Source organism: Musca autumnalis, unplaced genomic scaffold, assembly GCF_047663935.1.
Source record: "Musca autumnalis isolate F117 unplaced genomic scaffold, ASM4766393v1 scaffold_2, whole genome shotgun sequence".
NCBI lineage: Eukaryota > Metazoa > Arthropoda > Insecta > Diptera > Muscidae > Musca > Musca autumnalis.
The window spans coordinates 7759111-7774817 of NW_027411755.1; the positions used below are offsets into that span (position 1 = coordinate 7759111).

The 15707-nt window shown below is 39.4% G+C and overlaps 1 protein-coding gene across 1 annotated transcript in view; it reads right to left on the reverse strand.

Annotated features, from left to right (window-relative positions):
* The window catches only part of numb (NUMB endocytic adaptor protein), a 113059-nt gene that overhangs the window by 70254 nt on the left and 27098 nt on the right, over nucleotides 1-15707 (reverse strand). The window lies entirely within an intron of this gene.

Genomic DNA, 15707 nt, shown 5'->3' on the forward strand with positions numbered 1-15707 from the left:
CTACAAAATCGAGCAAAAATTTTGTTTTTGGTCCATTTCATCCCTTTAACATTTCACGATCATCGCCAAAAACTAATCAGTTCTATTCTGGTCCAAACCCGACCTCCATACTAAATTTCGTGACAATCGGTCCATAATTGCGGCCTCTAGCTTGATTACAATTTTTAATGGCCGGACAGACGGACGGACGGACGGACGGACACACATCGCTAAATCGCTTTATCTCGTCGAGATATGAAGTTTGGTATACCACATGAGGGGTCTACGACGAATATTTCGCGGCGTTACATGAATTTTTGGGAAAACAAACTTATTATACCCTTTTCCACATTGTGGTATAGGGTATAAAAAACGAACGACATCATTCAAAGCCCATTGATCTAAAGAAACCCAAAATTGCTATGAAAAATATTTGTTTATAATTTCAATTAAAAATACGTTATGGGAAATTATGAGAGAATAAAAAATGAATACAAAAGTAAACAACATATAATGGATGTGACACAATCTACCGCCCCTTCACTTCAAAACACCCCACTGCGATACCTAACATATGAATGTATCTCCCACCCTACTGGGTGTTGTTTTAAATACCGCCACCATTCAGCCCTTATCATCCGCTTAAGCGGATCTTCTTTCACAATGTGATACCACCTCATTGTGTCATACATATTGCTGTTGATAAGAGGGCGAACCAACAAGCAATCACCCGTTGTTATTCTATGACAATTGAGCCGATTTGTAACAAATTAACAGTAACACCAATTTTAATTGTTTTATAATTTTTTTGTTGCATTTGTTATTTTTACTAATTTTTTATATTCCCTTTGGCAAAGGGTGTTTACTTGCCAAAGGATGCTTAAAACGCAATGTGCGGGCAATTGTTCCCATGCGTTCTCATCATAAACGAATTAGACTGCAATCGTCGGTTGTTATTGTTATTTTTGTTAATTACAGCACACCCATCTATACATCTTCATGGTGTGACAATTCAAAACGGCATAAAAATCGTAACCATAACATTAACGTTACAGCGTTTTGCCTTACTTTCTCAAGCTAGATACCGCAAAGTGGATTTTGAATTACGGAGCCCACAATGGAAGGCAAGAAATTAGTGTAATATCCTATATGCAGCATTTTATGAGAGGCAAATTCTCAACCATAAACATTTTCTTAAGGGTAAAATCTTCAAAACCTTATCTCTGGACCATTATTTGAGATATTAGAGCCAATCTGATCTACTACCTAGGATATAACGGACTACTAACACATTATCTCAGAGATAATTACCACAATCCTTGTGTTGACAAAGGCCACTATATCTGAGGCCGGTCCGAACGAGATAAGGATGTACATATATTTCGTAGATAATTAATCTTGGATATGAATAAATATCATTTTCTATATATAGTTATAAAATAATCCACAACTATGTATCTGCATAAAATTCAACCTGGCAATTTTCCCCCAAATCCATTTACATGCTCTGTTTTACACGTTCAGATCAGTCGTAGCTACTCACTCTCTCGAGGTACCATAATATTCAGTGTGTCTGTGAGTATGTTCATAGAGGTTTTATGGTCATGATTGATCAACCATGCGTGACGTATTTAACGTAATAATGCGGCACAACATTTTAAAATGCAACAATGATTTTTGTTACCAGCAAAATTAAACACACTCACAAATCAGAGTCATGACTAAGAGGAGATCTAGAATTAATGCATGAAAGCCGTCTACACTCTAATCATTAACGAGTCTTAATACTTTGACAGAAATATGGGATTTCGATGTGATGTTCCAGATTTTCCCATCATTAAATGAGGCAAATTGTCACCCACGAGTGACTTGAAGTGGAGGGAGAGGGGAGAGAGTTTATTTGCTTAGCAAGTTTTAGGTAATGACCAGAGTTGCATCTACTCCATGGACGAATGCCAATGCACAACAGCAACAACTTCACAGAGTCTGCGTACATTGATGTCCATTAAGGACAGACTTTAGAACCATTATCTCTGAGATAATGAACAATTAGGACCATTTTGCAGCAGAAAAAAAAGAAGAATTATCTGGAAGATAATCGTCACAACGGACCATTATGGCCAGTCAGGACCATTATCTCAGAGAAAAAACCATTCACAACTATTATCGTGATGATATTGGCCAGCCTAGAAAGTTAATGGACCGTTAGGACCATCATCTAGGAAATAATGCTCTCTATGGACCATTGTCTTGGAGATAACGGACAGCCAGGAACAGAGATAATGACCAATAAGAACCGGAGATAATGACCACTTAGAACCATTATCTAGGAGATAATGGCCAGTCAGGACCATTATCTGAAGATAATGGCCACTTAGAACATTATCTAGGAGATAACGGACATCCGGATAAATTTTAACGGAGATAATGATCAGTTAGGGCCATTATCTTGGAGATAACGGCCAGTTAGGACCATTATCTAGGAGATAGTGCGCGAACCGACCAGTAAGAACCTGAGATAATGACCATTTAAGACCATTATCTAAGAGATAATGGCCATCTAGGACTATTATCTACGAGATAATCACCATCTGTTACCATTATCTGGGAGATAATGCCAAATTAGGACCATTATCTCTCGCATAATGGCTAGTTAGAAATATTATCTTTCGTATAAGGGACAGTTTGGACCATTATCTAAGAGATACTGGCCAGCTAAAACCATTATCTAGCAAATAATAGCTAATAATAGCTAAGACCACTATCCAGCAGATAATGGCAAGCTAGGACCATTATCTGGGAGATAATTACCAGTCAGGAACATTATCTCTGAGATAATGATCAGTCAAGACCACTAACTCGGAAATAGTGGCAACTTAATACCATTATCTAGAAGATAATGGCAAACTGGGACCTTTATCTGAAGGATAATGACATTCTGGCTGGTGATAATGGCCAGCTAAGACCATTGTCTAGGAGATAATGCCCATTTTGGACCATTATCTGGGAGATAATGGCCAGCTAGGACCATAATCTCAGATATAATGCTCAATCAGGACCATTATCTTGGTGATAATGGACAACCAGAGATAATGACCAGCTAAGACCATTACCTAGGAGATAATGCCCAGCTAAGATTATTATCTAGCAGATAATGGCAAGCTAAGACCATTATCTGAGAGATAAAGACCAGTCAGGACCATTATCTGAGAGATAAAGACCAGTCAGGACCATTATCTCGGAGGTAATGGCCAGTCAGGACCATTATCCCGGAGGTAATGGGCAGCTAGGACCATTATCTAGGAGATGATGACCAGCTAGGACCATTATCTTGGAGATAATGATCAGCTAGTATCATTATCTAGGAGATAATGGCCAGCTAGGACCATAGTGAAATAATGACCAGCCAGGAATATTATCTCAGATATAATTACCAGTTAGGAGCATTATCTGGGAGATATGGGCCAATTAGGATCATTATCTAGGATATACTGAGCATTTAAGAACATTATCTAGCAGATAATAGCAATCTAGGACCACAATCTGGAAGATAATGACCAGTTAGGACCATATCAAGGAAATAATGGACAGTAAAGACCATTATCTATGAGATAATGACCAGCTAGGACCATTATCTTGGAGATAATGACCAGCTGGGACCATTATCTGGGAGATAATGTCCAGCTAGGACCTATATCTGATAGATAATGGCAAATTAGGACCATAATATCTCGGATAATGACCAGTTAGGGTCATTGTCTCTCGATAATGCCTAGTCAGGACCATTATCTCTCGGAAAATGACCAGTTATCTTAGAGATAATGCCCAGACAGGGCCATTATCTTGGAGATAACGAACAACCAGGAACATTATCTTAGAGATAATGGCCAGTTAGGACCATTATGTAGGAGACAATGACCAGCTAAGACCATTATCTGGAGATAATGACAGTTTACGACCACTATGTAAGAGATAATAGCCAGATATACCATTATCTAGGAGTTAATAACCAGATAAGACCATTATCTAGGAGATGATGGCCAGCCAGTACCGCCATCTGGGAGATAATGCCCACCTAAAACCATTATCTAGGAGATAATGACAAGCTAAGACCATTATCTCTGAGATAATGGCCAGCTAAGACTATTATCTAGGAGACAAGGGCCAGCTAAGACCATTATTTAGCAGATAAGGGCCAGTCAGGACCAATATCTGGGAAATAACGGCCTGTCACGACCTATATCTAGGAGATAATGGCTATATAGGACCATTATCTGGGATATATTGACCAGTTAGGACCATTGTGTAGGAGACAATGACCAGCTAAGACCATTATCTTGGAGATAATAGGCAGATAAGACAATTATCTAGCTGATGACCAGCTAGGACCGTTATATGGGAGATAACTGTCAGCTAGTACCGCCATATGGGAGATAATGCCCAGCTAAAGCCATTATCTAGGAGATAATGATAAGCTATGACCATTATCACGGAGACAAAGGCCAGGTAAGACTATTATCTAGGAGATAAGGGCCAGCTAATACCATTATTTAGGAGATAGGGGCCAGCTAGGACCAATATCTGAGAGATAATGGTCAGTCAGCTGATGACCAGCTAGGACCGTTATATGGGAGATAACTGTCAGCTAGTACCGCCATATGGGAGATAATGCCCAGCTAAAGCCATTATCTAGGAGATAATGATAAGCTATGACCATTATCACGGAGACAAAGGCCAGGTAAGACTATTATCTAGGAGATAAGGGCCAGCTAATACCATTATTTAGGAGATAGGGGCCAGCTAGGACCAATATCTGAGAGATAATGGTCAGTCAGGACCATTATCTAGGAGATAATGGCCAGCTAATACCATTATCTGGGAGATAATGGTAAATTAGGACTATTATAGCTCTGATAATGGTCGATGGGACCATATCTGGGATATAATGGCCTGTCAGTACCATTATCTCAAAGATAGTGGCCAGGTACGACAATTATCTAAGAGTTAATTGCCAGTTAGGAACATTGTCTCGAAAACAATGGCCCGTTGGGAACATTATCTCGTAGACAATGTCTATCTTGGATATAATGGACAGCCAGGACCATTATCTCAATGATAGTGGGAATTTACAACCATAATCTAAGATATAGTGGACACTCACGAGATAATGGTCAATGGTAGATAATGGCTAGTCATGACCATTTGTTCGTAGATTTTAACCATTCAGGACCATTCTCAAGGAGATAATGGCCAGACAGGACCATTATATTGGAGATAATAGTCAGCTAATAGATAATAGTCAGTCTAATAGATAATGATCAGTCATGACCATTATCTCGGTGATAATGGTCACTAAGAACAATTATCTTAAAGATAAGGTCAGTCAGGTCAATTATCTAGGAGATTATAGTCAGCCAGAACCATTATCTAGAAGATAGTGGTCAGTCAGAACCATTATATAGGAGTCAGCACCATTATCAGGACAATTATCGCGGGATAGGGGCCGGTTATCTCAAAAATGATGGAAAATTTAGGACCATTATCTCGGAGAAAATGGTAAATCAGTAATATTATCTCAACGATGATGACCATTAAGAAACAGTTTTTAAACTACAATCTTCTGTAAGGACCATTGCCACCGAGATTATTGCCATTCATGACACTCGTCTTAGGGAGCATGGCTAACTTCCCGACCATTGTATACAACATTATGTCGATGGTTCGGGGCCACGTTCTGATTTTGACTATTGTTGCCACCAATAACTCCGTATTGTGCAGGGTAATAAAAATTCGTTTATATTACTACTTATTTCAATCAACATATTGTGTTCCGCGTCTTCCCCTGAGCAATTTCAATGCTAATGTCATCTTGTCTGCTGGCAATTTTATGAAACCAACTTATTTGTCAGTTTATTAGCGACGCACCATAAAAAGCCAATTAAATTATACGCCAACAAAATCCGCTATTGTGTGTACATATGTTTGTGTATTGGAAACTTCCTTAAGTAAGTAAATTCCCAGAAGCAAGAAATGCATTGCTGGAACAACCCACGCGCTACACATCATAGCCAGTCAGTCAGTCACAATATGTACATACCAGTGTATCTGCACAATCAATGTTCTGATGACACGTTTCATTGCTCTGCAAGGTTAATGATAGAATTAGGCTTAATCACTTCGCAACTAGGAGTGTGTGGCCTGAAGTATTTGCACAACACAACCACAAGTTACTTGATTTTCTCATAGCATTGAACTACTCCCACTTTGATTGGCGTGGTGAGCTGCTAATTTGGATTCGCTTATTTTGGAAAAACTTTCACAAGAGAAACTATTGATTCCCACGGGAATAAAGCGACAGAGGAAAATCACATCAACGAAAAAAAGCTCTGGCAAAGGAAATTACGGCAGAACATTTTCAAATCTCTTGAATGAAACGCATGAATGTGGAGAATAATGAGCTGGGCCAACACACCAACATACGACACGTATACGGCCGCCATGCACTATGCCTCCTCGACTATCTGTGAATGAACGGCGCACAAACAAACAATGAGACAACCACCACGACAAATCGTGACAACAAAACAAACCCACACCCACCAAGCAGTCAAAGTCCACCCCTTTGTATTCTGACTCATGAAAACTAGTGCAAACCATGTCAGTCAACCAGCCAAGGATTGTAAGTTGGGATCATGGTTTTGTTGATGTTCCCAACCATGCCAGCCAGCCATTCGGCCAACTAACCAGACATTCTGTCATGGAAAACTTTGGTGTTACAAAAAAGGGGAAATAATCTTAAAACGTGTCAATGGTCGTCGTAGATAGCAGTGCTCGCTCGGCTGTTGTTGTTGTGTCACTTGTCAGCAACATGCAACCTGAACAAAACTAACCGGAAATCGACAACAATTGCAGGCCTTCCCCTCCTCCTTGTTATTCTCATCATGGTGACAGTAAGAGGAAAATTGTCCGGAACTAAATATAAAAAGAGAAAAAGAATGATTGAGGGAGTTTTCGTAGATTAAAAAAAAATTCTGTCATCCATCCCGTTTGACACAGATTCCCAAACAAATTATTGAAAAAACAAAAAACGATTAGATGTAAAGTGCCAACTAATTGGATCCGTTTTTATATTGCTACAAATATTGCATAATTATCCAAGTCGATTGATTTTCAACTCATTTCCTCTTTTGAAGGCTCAACTGCTTGTTTTCCGAATTGATTAATGACTGCAATCATCGATTGTTTTGTTCTTCATCGCTTCTTTGCTCCGACAATTCTTGGGTAAATGCTTGCCTGGTGTAATGCCTGCAGATACTTGTGGCAATAAATTAGAAAAATGTTCTACGAAACGAAAAGAAAAAAACCTCCAATCGAATTGTTTGAATCACCCATTCAAGCTGAAAGAGAAACAAATCATCAGCCACGAAACGGCAATAAAATGCATCCTACGACAGAAAGAAACATCAACATCATCCCTGCGGCAGGCAGCATGTTGGGCAACAGCAGGGGGTTAAATTATAGCATAAGAAATCGTCTAGTTCGTGGCTACATTTATTGGCATAATTGGAGCCCCACTGAAGGTTAGATGTGGACCTTTTACTTTTGTTTGTATTTTCTTCTGTTCTATCGAAAAGAAGACCACCCTAGCGGACGTCAATAGAATAAAGGACAATCGCAGAGGACTTCTATAGAATTGAAGACCAACCCTACGATGTTCTTCTATTCTGTAGAAGACTCCAACGGTGGTCTCTTGTTAAAAAAACGTCTACAGTGGTCTTTATTCGGAAGAAGAACCCCGCGGGTCTTCTATTCTATAGAAGACCCCTACGGTGGTCTTCTATTTTATAGAAGACCCATACGGTGGTCTTCTATTCTATAAAATACCTCTACGGTGGTCTTCTATCCCATAGAAGATCCCTACGGTGGTCTTCTATTCTATAGAAGACCCCTACGGTGGTCTTCTATTCTAAAGAAGACCCCTACGGTGGTCTTCTATTCTATAGAAGACCCCTACGGTGGTCTCCTATTCTATAGAAGATCCCTACGGTGGTCTCCTCGTCTATAGAAGACCCCTACGGGGGTCTTCTATTCTATAGAAGATACCTGCGGTGGTCTTCTAATCGATAGAGGACACATGCGGTGGTCTTCTATTCTATAGACCCCTACGGTGGTCTTCTATTCTATAGAAGACCCCTACGGTGGTCTTCTAATCGATTGAAGACACATGAGGTGGTCTTCTATTCTATAGAAGACCCCTACGGTGGTCTTCTATTCTATAGAAGACCCCTACGGTGGTCTTCTATTCTATAGAAGACCCCTACGGTGGTCTTCTATTCTATAGAAGACCCCTACGGTGGTCTTCTATTCTATAGAAGACCCCTACGGTGGTCTTCTATTCTATAGAAGACCCCTACGGTGGTCTTCTATTCTATAGAAGACCCCTACGGTGGTCTTCTATTCTATAGAAGACCCCTACGGTGGTCTTCTATTCTATAGAAGACCCCTACTGTGGTCTTCTATTCCATAGAAGACCCCTACTGTGGTCTTCTATTCCATAGAAGACCCCTACTGTGGTCTTCTATTCTATAGAAGACCCCTACTGTGGTCTTCTATTCTATAGAAGACCCCTACTGTGGTCTTCTATTCTATAGAAGACCCCTACGGTGGTCTTCCATTCTATAGAAAACCACTACGGTGGTCTTCTATGCTATAGAAGACCCCTACGGTGGTCTTTTATTCTATAGAAGACCCCTACGGTGGTCTTCTATTCTATGGAAGACCCCTATGGTGGTCTTCCATTCTATAGAAGACCACTACGGTGGTCTTTTATTCTATAGAAGAGCCCTACGGTGGTCTTCTATTCTATAGAAGACCCCTACGGTGGTCTTATATTCTATAGAAGACCCCTGCGGTGGTCTTATATTCTATAGAAGACCCCTACGGTGGTCTTATATTCTATAGAAGATCCCCACGGTGGTCTTCTATTCTATAGAAGACCCATACGGTGGTCTCGTGGTCTTCCATTCTATAGAAGACCCCTACGGTGGTCTTCTATTCTATAGAAGACCCCCACGGTGGTCTTCTATTCTATAGAAGACCCCTACGGTGGTCTTCTATTCTATAGACCCCTACGGTGGTCTTCTATTCTATAGAAGACCCCTACTGTGGTCTTCTATTCCATAGAAGACCCCTACGGTGGTCTTCTATTCTATAGAAGACCCCTACGGTGGTCTTCTATTCCATAGAAGACCCCTACTGTGGTCTTCTATTCTATAGAAGACCCCTACGGTGGTCTTCTATTCCATAGAAGACCCCTACTGTGGTCTTCTATTCTATAGAAGACCCCTACTGTGGTCTTCTATTCTATAGAAGACCCCTACTGTGGTCTTCTATTCTATAGAAGACCCCTACGGTGGTCTTCCATTCTATAGAAGACCCCTACGATGGTCTTCTATTCTATAAAAGACCCCTACGATGGTCTCATATTCTATAGAAGACCCCTACGGTGGTCTTCTGTTTTATAGAAGACACCTACGGTGGTCTTCTATTCTATAAAAGACCCCTACGATGGTCTCACATTCTATAGAAGACCCCTACGGCGGTCTCATATTCTATAGAAGACCCCTACGGCGGTCTTCTATTCTATAGAAGACACCTACGGTGGTCTTCAATTCCATAGAAGACCCCTACGGTGGTCTTCTATTCTATAAAAGACCCCTAAGATGGTCTCACATTCTATAGAAGACCCCTACGGTGTTCTTCTGTTTTATAGAAGACCCCTATGGTGGTCTTATATTTTATAGAGGACCCCTACTGTGGTCTTCTATTCTATAGAAGACAACTACCGTGGTCATTTATCCTATAGAAGACGACTACGGTGGTCTTCTATTCTATAGAAGACAAGTACGGTAGTCTCGTATTCTATAGAAGAACCTACGGTGGTCTCCTATTCAATAGAAGAACATACGGTGGTCTCCTACAGTAGTCTTCTATTCTATAGAAGACAACTACGGTAGTCTTCTATTCTATAGAAGACCCCTACGGTGGTCTCCTACAGTAGTCTTCTATTCAATAGAAGACCCCTACGGTGTTCTTCTGTTTTATAGAAGACCCCTACGGTGGTGTTCTTTTCTATAGAAGACCCCTACGGTGGCTTTCTTTTCTATAGAAGACCCCTACGGTGGTCTTCTGTTTTATAGAAGACACCTACGGTGGTCTTATATTCTATAGAAGACCCCTACGGTGGTCTTCTATTCTATAGAAGACCCCTACGGAGGTCTTCTATTCTATAGAAGACCCCTACGGAGGTCTGCTATAGAAGATCCCTACGGTGGTCTTCTATTCTATCGAAGATCCCTACGGTCGTCTTTTATTCTATAGAAGACCCCTACGGTGGCCTTCTATTCTATAGAAGACCCTTTCGGTGGCCTTTTATTCTATAGAAGACCCCTACTATGGTTTTCTTCTTTTTTAAGAAGAACCCTACGGTGGTCTTCTGTACTATGGAAGACCCCTACTGTGGTCTTCTATTCTATAGAAGACCCCTACGGTGGGCTTCTATTCTATAGAAGACCCCTATGGTGGGCTTCTATTCTATAGAAGACCCCTATGGTGGGCTTCTATTTATAGTAGACCCCTACGGTGGGCTTATATTCTATAGAAGACCCCTACGGTGGTCTTCTATTCTATAGAAGACCCCTACGGTGGTCTTCTATTCTATAGAAGACCCCTACGGTGGTCTTCTATTCTATAGAAGACCTACGGTGAGGTTTTCTATAATAGAGAAGACCAACGTAGGTCTTCTATAATAGAGAAGACCACCGTAGGTCTTCTACAGAAATTGGAGACTACCGTATGGGTCTTCTATACAATTAAATACCACAGTAGGGACCACCGTAGAGGTTTTTAGTAGAATTTAAGACAATCGTTCTGTCCTCCTGTAGTATAGAAGACCACCATACGGGTCTCCTACAGGGGTCTTTATTGAAGGGGTCGACCTTTAATGGCTTTATATGCATAGTCCCTAAATTAACACAATATCTTTCTCCGATCCCATATCTGGACTTATTCAGATTTTTTTTTTTAAATCGAGTCTGTTTTGGTTTTGCTATAATTTTCAACCTTACTGTTGCAACAATCGGATAATCCTACATAGGCGACATGTAGTTGATTGGGTTTTACAAAAACAACGAAGAGAAACCACTTGGTATGATGTATTAAGCTAAATACGAATAGAGGCGGCTGCAGTTAACAAAAATCAAAAAGAAGAAGAAGACAAAAACAATCAAGAGCATTTCTAAGACTTCATTCAAACACATTCAGTGTTCTTCAGCTCTCAGTGCTGCACTGCACCTTAGAGGCGTTCGTTCGTTCCATCAGCTGAATTAACTGGTGGTAGTATTGGTATTAGAGCAAGAATTGCATTCAACAAGAAAAGAACAGGAAATTCATTGCCAACAAGGTGTGTCATCCATCCGCGCACACACACAGCCGCAACAGCCCCCAGTAGCAAAGAAGAACAAGTAAAAAAGCATTAAGTTCGGCCGGGCCGAACTTTTCATACCCTCCACCATAAAATATTCATTCCTGTCCCCAACTTTAAGTGAGTACGTTAAAATGTCAGATAATGTACATAAAATGCTTCATTCGGGAGGCCCTTTTTTATGGTGCCTACATATAACTGTTGACAATTTTTGGTGGGCTAGAAATTGGGAGGTACTGTTATATAGGGGTTATAATAAAACATGGGCCTATGTTGACAGTTTTTGATGGGAGCCTTTAATGTCAAATAACTCCTAATTCGGTTAAAAATTGCAGCTAGAATCCTCAAAATACCGAAAATTGGTACATAACATGGGAACTTCAAATGTCAAATTACTGCTAGTTCGGTTTAATATTGTAGCTAAAATCATCAAATTACTGAAAATCGGGAGGTACCGTTATACAATTGACAATTTTTGGTGGAGAGGTGTGGTGACCACTAAGAATTTCAAATGTCAAATGTTCAAAATACGGATAATTCGGTTAAAACTTGTTGGTAAAATTCTCAAAATACCTGAAATCGGGCGGTAACGTTATATGGGGGCTATTCCAAAACGTGGACTTATGTCCACTAGTTATATAAGTTTATTGACATTTAAGAACCCTAAATGTCAACTGATAGCTAAATCGGTCTGAAAATTTAGATAAAAACGTCAAAATGCCGTAAATCGGGGGTTGCCGTTATATGGGGGCTATACCAAAACGTGGACCTATGTCCACAATTTTTGTTATATAAGTTTATTGACACTTAAGAACCCTAAATGTCAAATTATAGCTAAATCGGTCTGAAAATGTAGCTATAAACGTCAAAATACCGCAAATCGGGGGGTACCGTTATATGGGAGCTATACCAAAACGTGGACCTATGTCCACAACTTCTAATATATAAGTTTATCAACACTTAAGAACCCTAAAGGTCAAATTATAGCTACATCGGTCTGATAATGTAGCTAAAAACGTCAAAATACCGTATATCGGGGGTACCGTTATATGGGGGCTACACCAAAACGTGGACCTATGTCCACAAATTTTGTTATATAAGTTTATTGATACTTAAAAACCCTAAATGTCAAATTATAGCTAAATCGGTCTACAAATGTAGCTAAAAACGTCAAAATACCGCAAATCGGGGGGTACCGTTATATGGGGGCTATACCAAAACGTGGACCTATGTCCACAAGTTTTGTTATATATGTTTATTGACACTTAAGAACCCTAAATGTCAAATTATAGCCAAATCGGTCTGAAAATGTAGCTAAAAACGTCAAAATACCGTAAATCGGGGGGTACCGTTATATGGGGGCTATACCAAAACGTGGACCGATATAGCCCATCATCGAACTTGACCTGCCTGCAAACAAAAGACGCATCTTCCCAAAATTTCAGCGTCCTATCTCCATTTTTGTGGATGCTAGAGTGATTACCACAGACGGACGGACGGACGTGCTCAGATCGACTTAGAATTTTACCCTGATCAAGAATATATATACTTTATAGGGTCGCAAATGAGTATTTCAATGCGTTACAAACGGAAAAACAAACTTAATATACCCTCCATACTATGGTGGAGGGTATAAAAAACCGCATTAACACCCAAGTAAACCCCCACTCACTCACATTGGTATGTAGTAGAGGTGTTTCGCCCAGTAGTAGTAGTGGCAGTCAGTCACTTGGGTTCTGCTAGAAAACCTCCCAATAACAACAAAGTAATGTTGTTGCATCACTAACTTCCGTTTTAGTTTAACTGTAAAACATTGTATCGTCGTATGTCTGTCCGTCAGCACGTTGCTGCTAGCGGTTCTTTGAGTGAGTATGAGTGATTTCTTAGAGTTGCCAAAGGGTAAGAAAATAAATTTTATTTTGAAATTAATGTTCAGTGGACCATATTGTTGCAATGAAGACGAAGCACAAAATGCTGCCTGAGGCTTTCAAACTATGCGCACAAATAATTAAGGCCAGTTGCGGGGTATGGAATGAAAATTGATTTATGGATTTTTAGAAGTGCGTAAGAGGAGGTGGGTTGATTGTTATCAAATTTATTATAGAATGTGTATCAATTATCCACACGACATAATTGTTATGATTGATTGATAAATGAAATCTGTGATAATTCAGTCGATAAGTTGGTGTAAAAGTTATCTATCCATAGTTATTTTATTGATACACAAATGAAATTATATATGGGGGGTTGATAAGCTCAAAATAAAACTATTTTTTTTATTTTCAAGATGAATAAAACTATTTAAATAGGATGTTCTGTAGACAGAAGGTCCGTTCACAGGGTATTTTATAGACAGAAGGTCCACTCAAGTGGTCTTCTGTCTATAGAAGAGCCATTCGGAGGGTATTTTATATAGAGAAGGCCCATTCACAGCGTGTTCTGCAAATAGAAATGCTATTCAAAAGGTATTCTACAGATATCTAGGTCCATTCAAATTATATTTTTTAGAAAGAAGATCCATAGATAGAAGGATCATTTACAGGTTTTTTTTATATTGATAAAAAGCCCATATTCGGAGCGTCTTTTGTAAATAGAAGACCCATTCAAAGGTTCTTCTATAAATAAAAAACCCAATTCGAAGAGTCTTTTATCGATAGAAGGTCCATTCGGAGGGTACTTTATTGGTAGAAGATCAGTTCGAGGTTCTTTTATAGATAGAAGACTCATTCGGAGGGTCTTCTATAAATAGAAAGCCTATTCAAGGGGTGTAGATAGAAGGCTCATTCGTAGAAAGCCTATTGAAAAGGTCTTCTACTTATAGAAGGTCCATGAGGAGGGTATTTTATAAATAGAAGACCCAGTCTACAATAAATAGAAAGCCCATTCTAAGGGTATTCTGTAGACAGAAGGTCCATTCAAATGTTTTTTTTTATGGATAGAAGGCCCATCCGAGCGTCTTTTATGTACATATGTAGAAGATCCACTCAAAGGTTCTTCTAAAAAAAAATCCTATTCGAAGGGTCTTTTATTGACAGACGGACCATTCGGTCTTTTTTGATATTTAGAAAATTTTCTATAAATAGAAAGCCTACTCAAACAGTCGTCGATAGAAGGTCAATTCGGAGGATCTTTTATAGACAAAAGACCCATTCGGACGGCCTTCTATAATTATACAGTCTAGAATAGAAGAATGGTAGAAGATCCAATCTCTTCTATGGATATAAATAGAAAGCCTACTCAAAGGATACTCTGTAGATAGAAGGCGCATTCGGTGATAAAAGATCCATACAAAGGGTATTCTATAAGTAGAAACCCTATTGAAAAGGTGTTCTATTGATAGGACCTTCTATAAATTCGGATGGACTTTTATAGACAGAAGACCCATTTTATAGATAGAATGTCTATTCGAAGGGGGTTGTATTGATAGAAGGCCTATTCGGAGGGTATTTTATAGATAGAAGATCAATTCGAAGGCTCTTCTATAAATAGAAAAGGTCTTCTATAAATAGAAAGCCTATTCAAAGGGTACTCTTAATAAAAGGCCCATTCGGAGGGTCTTTCATAGATAGAAGCCCCATTCAAATTGAAAGTCTTTTCTGTAGATAGAAGGTACATTCAAAGCTTATTTTATAGATAGAATGTCCATTGAAATGGTCTTCTACAGATAGGGGGCCCACTCGGAAGGGCCTTTTTAAAGATAAAAGAGTCATTCAACGAGTCTTCTATAAATATAAAGCCCATTCGATGGGTCTTTTATAAATATAAGATCCATTCGAAGGGTCATATATAAAAATAAAGGTATTTCATCGATAAAAGACCAATCCAGGGGCTCTTTTATAGATAGAAGACCCATTCAAAGGGTCTTCTACAGTTAACATACCCCTATTTCTATAACTATAAGGTCCATTCAAGGGGACTTCTATAAAAAGAATGCCCATTCAAATTCCGTTCTATAGACAGAGAAGCCATTCAAAAGGTCTTTTATAGAGAGAAGGTCCATTCAATGGGACATCTGCTGTTAGAATACCCATTCTTCTATAACTAGAAGTCCCATTCAAAGGGTCTTCTATAGATAGAAGACTCAATCAAAGGGTGTTCTGTAAATAGAAGTCCCAATCTAAGGGTATTCTATAGAAAAACCCAATCGAAGGGCCTTCTGTAGGTAAAAGACTCGTTCAAAGGATCTTCTATAGATGGAAGGACCATTCAAAGGGTATTCTATGATAAAAAGCTAATTCGAAAGGTC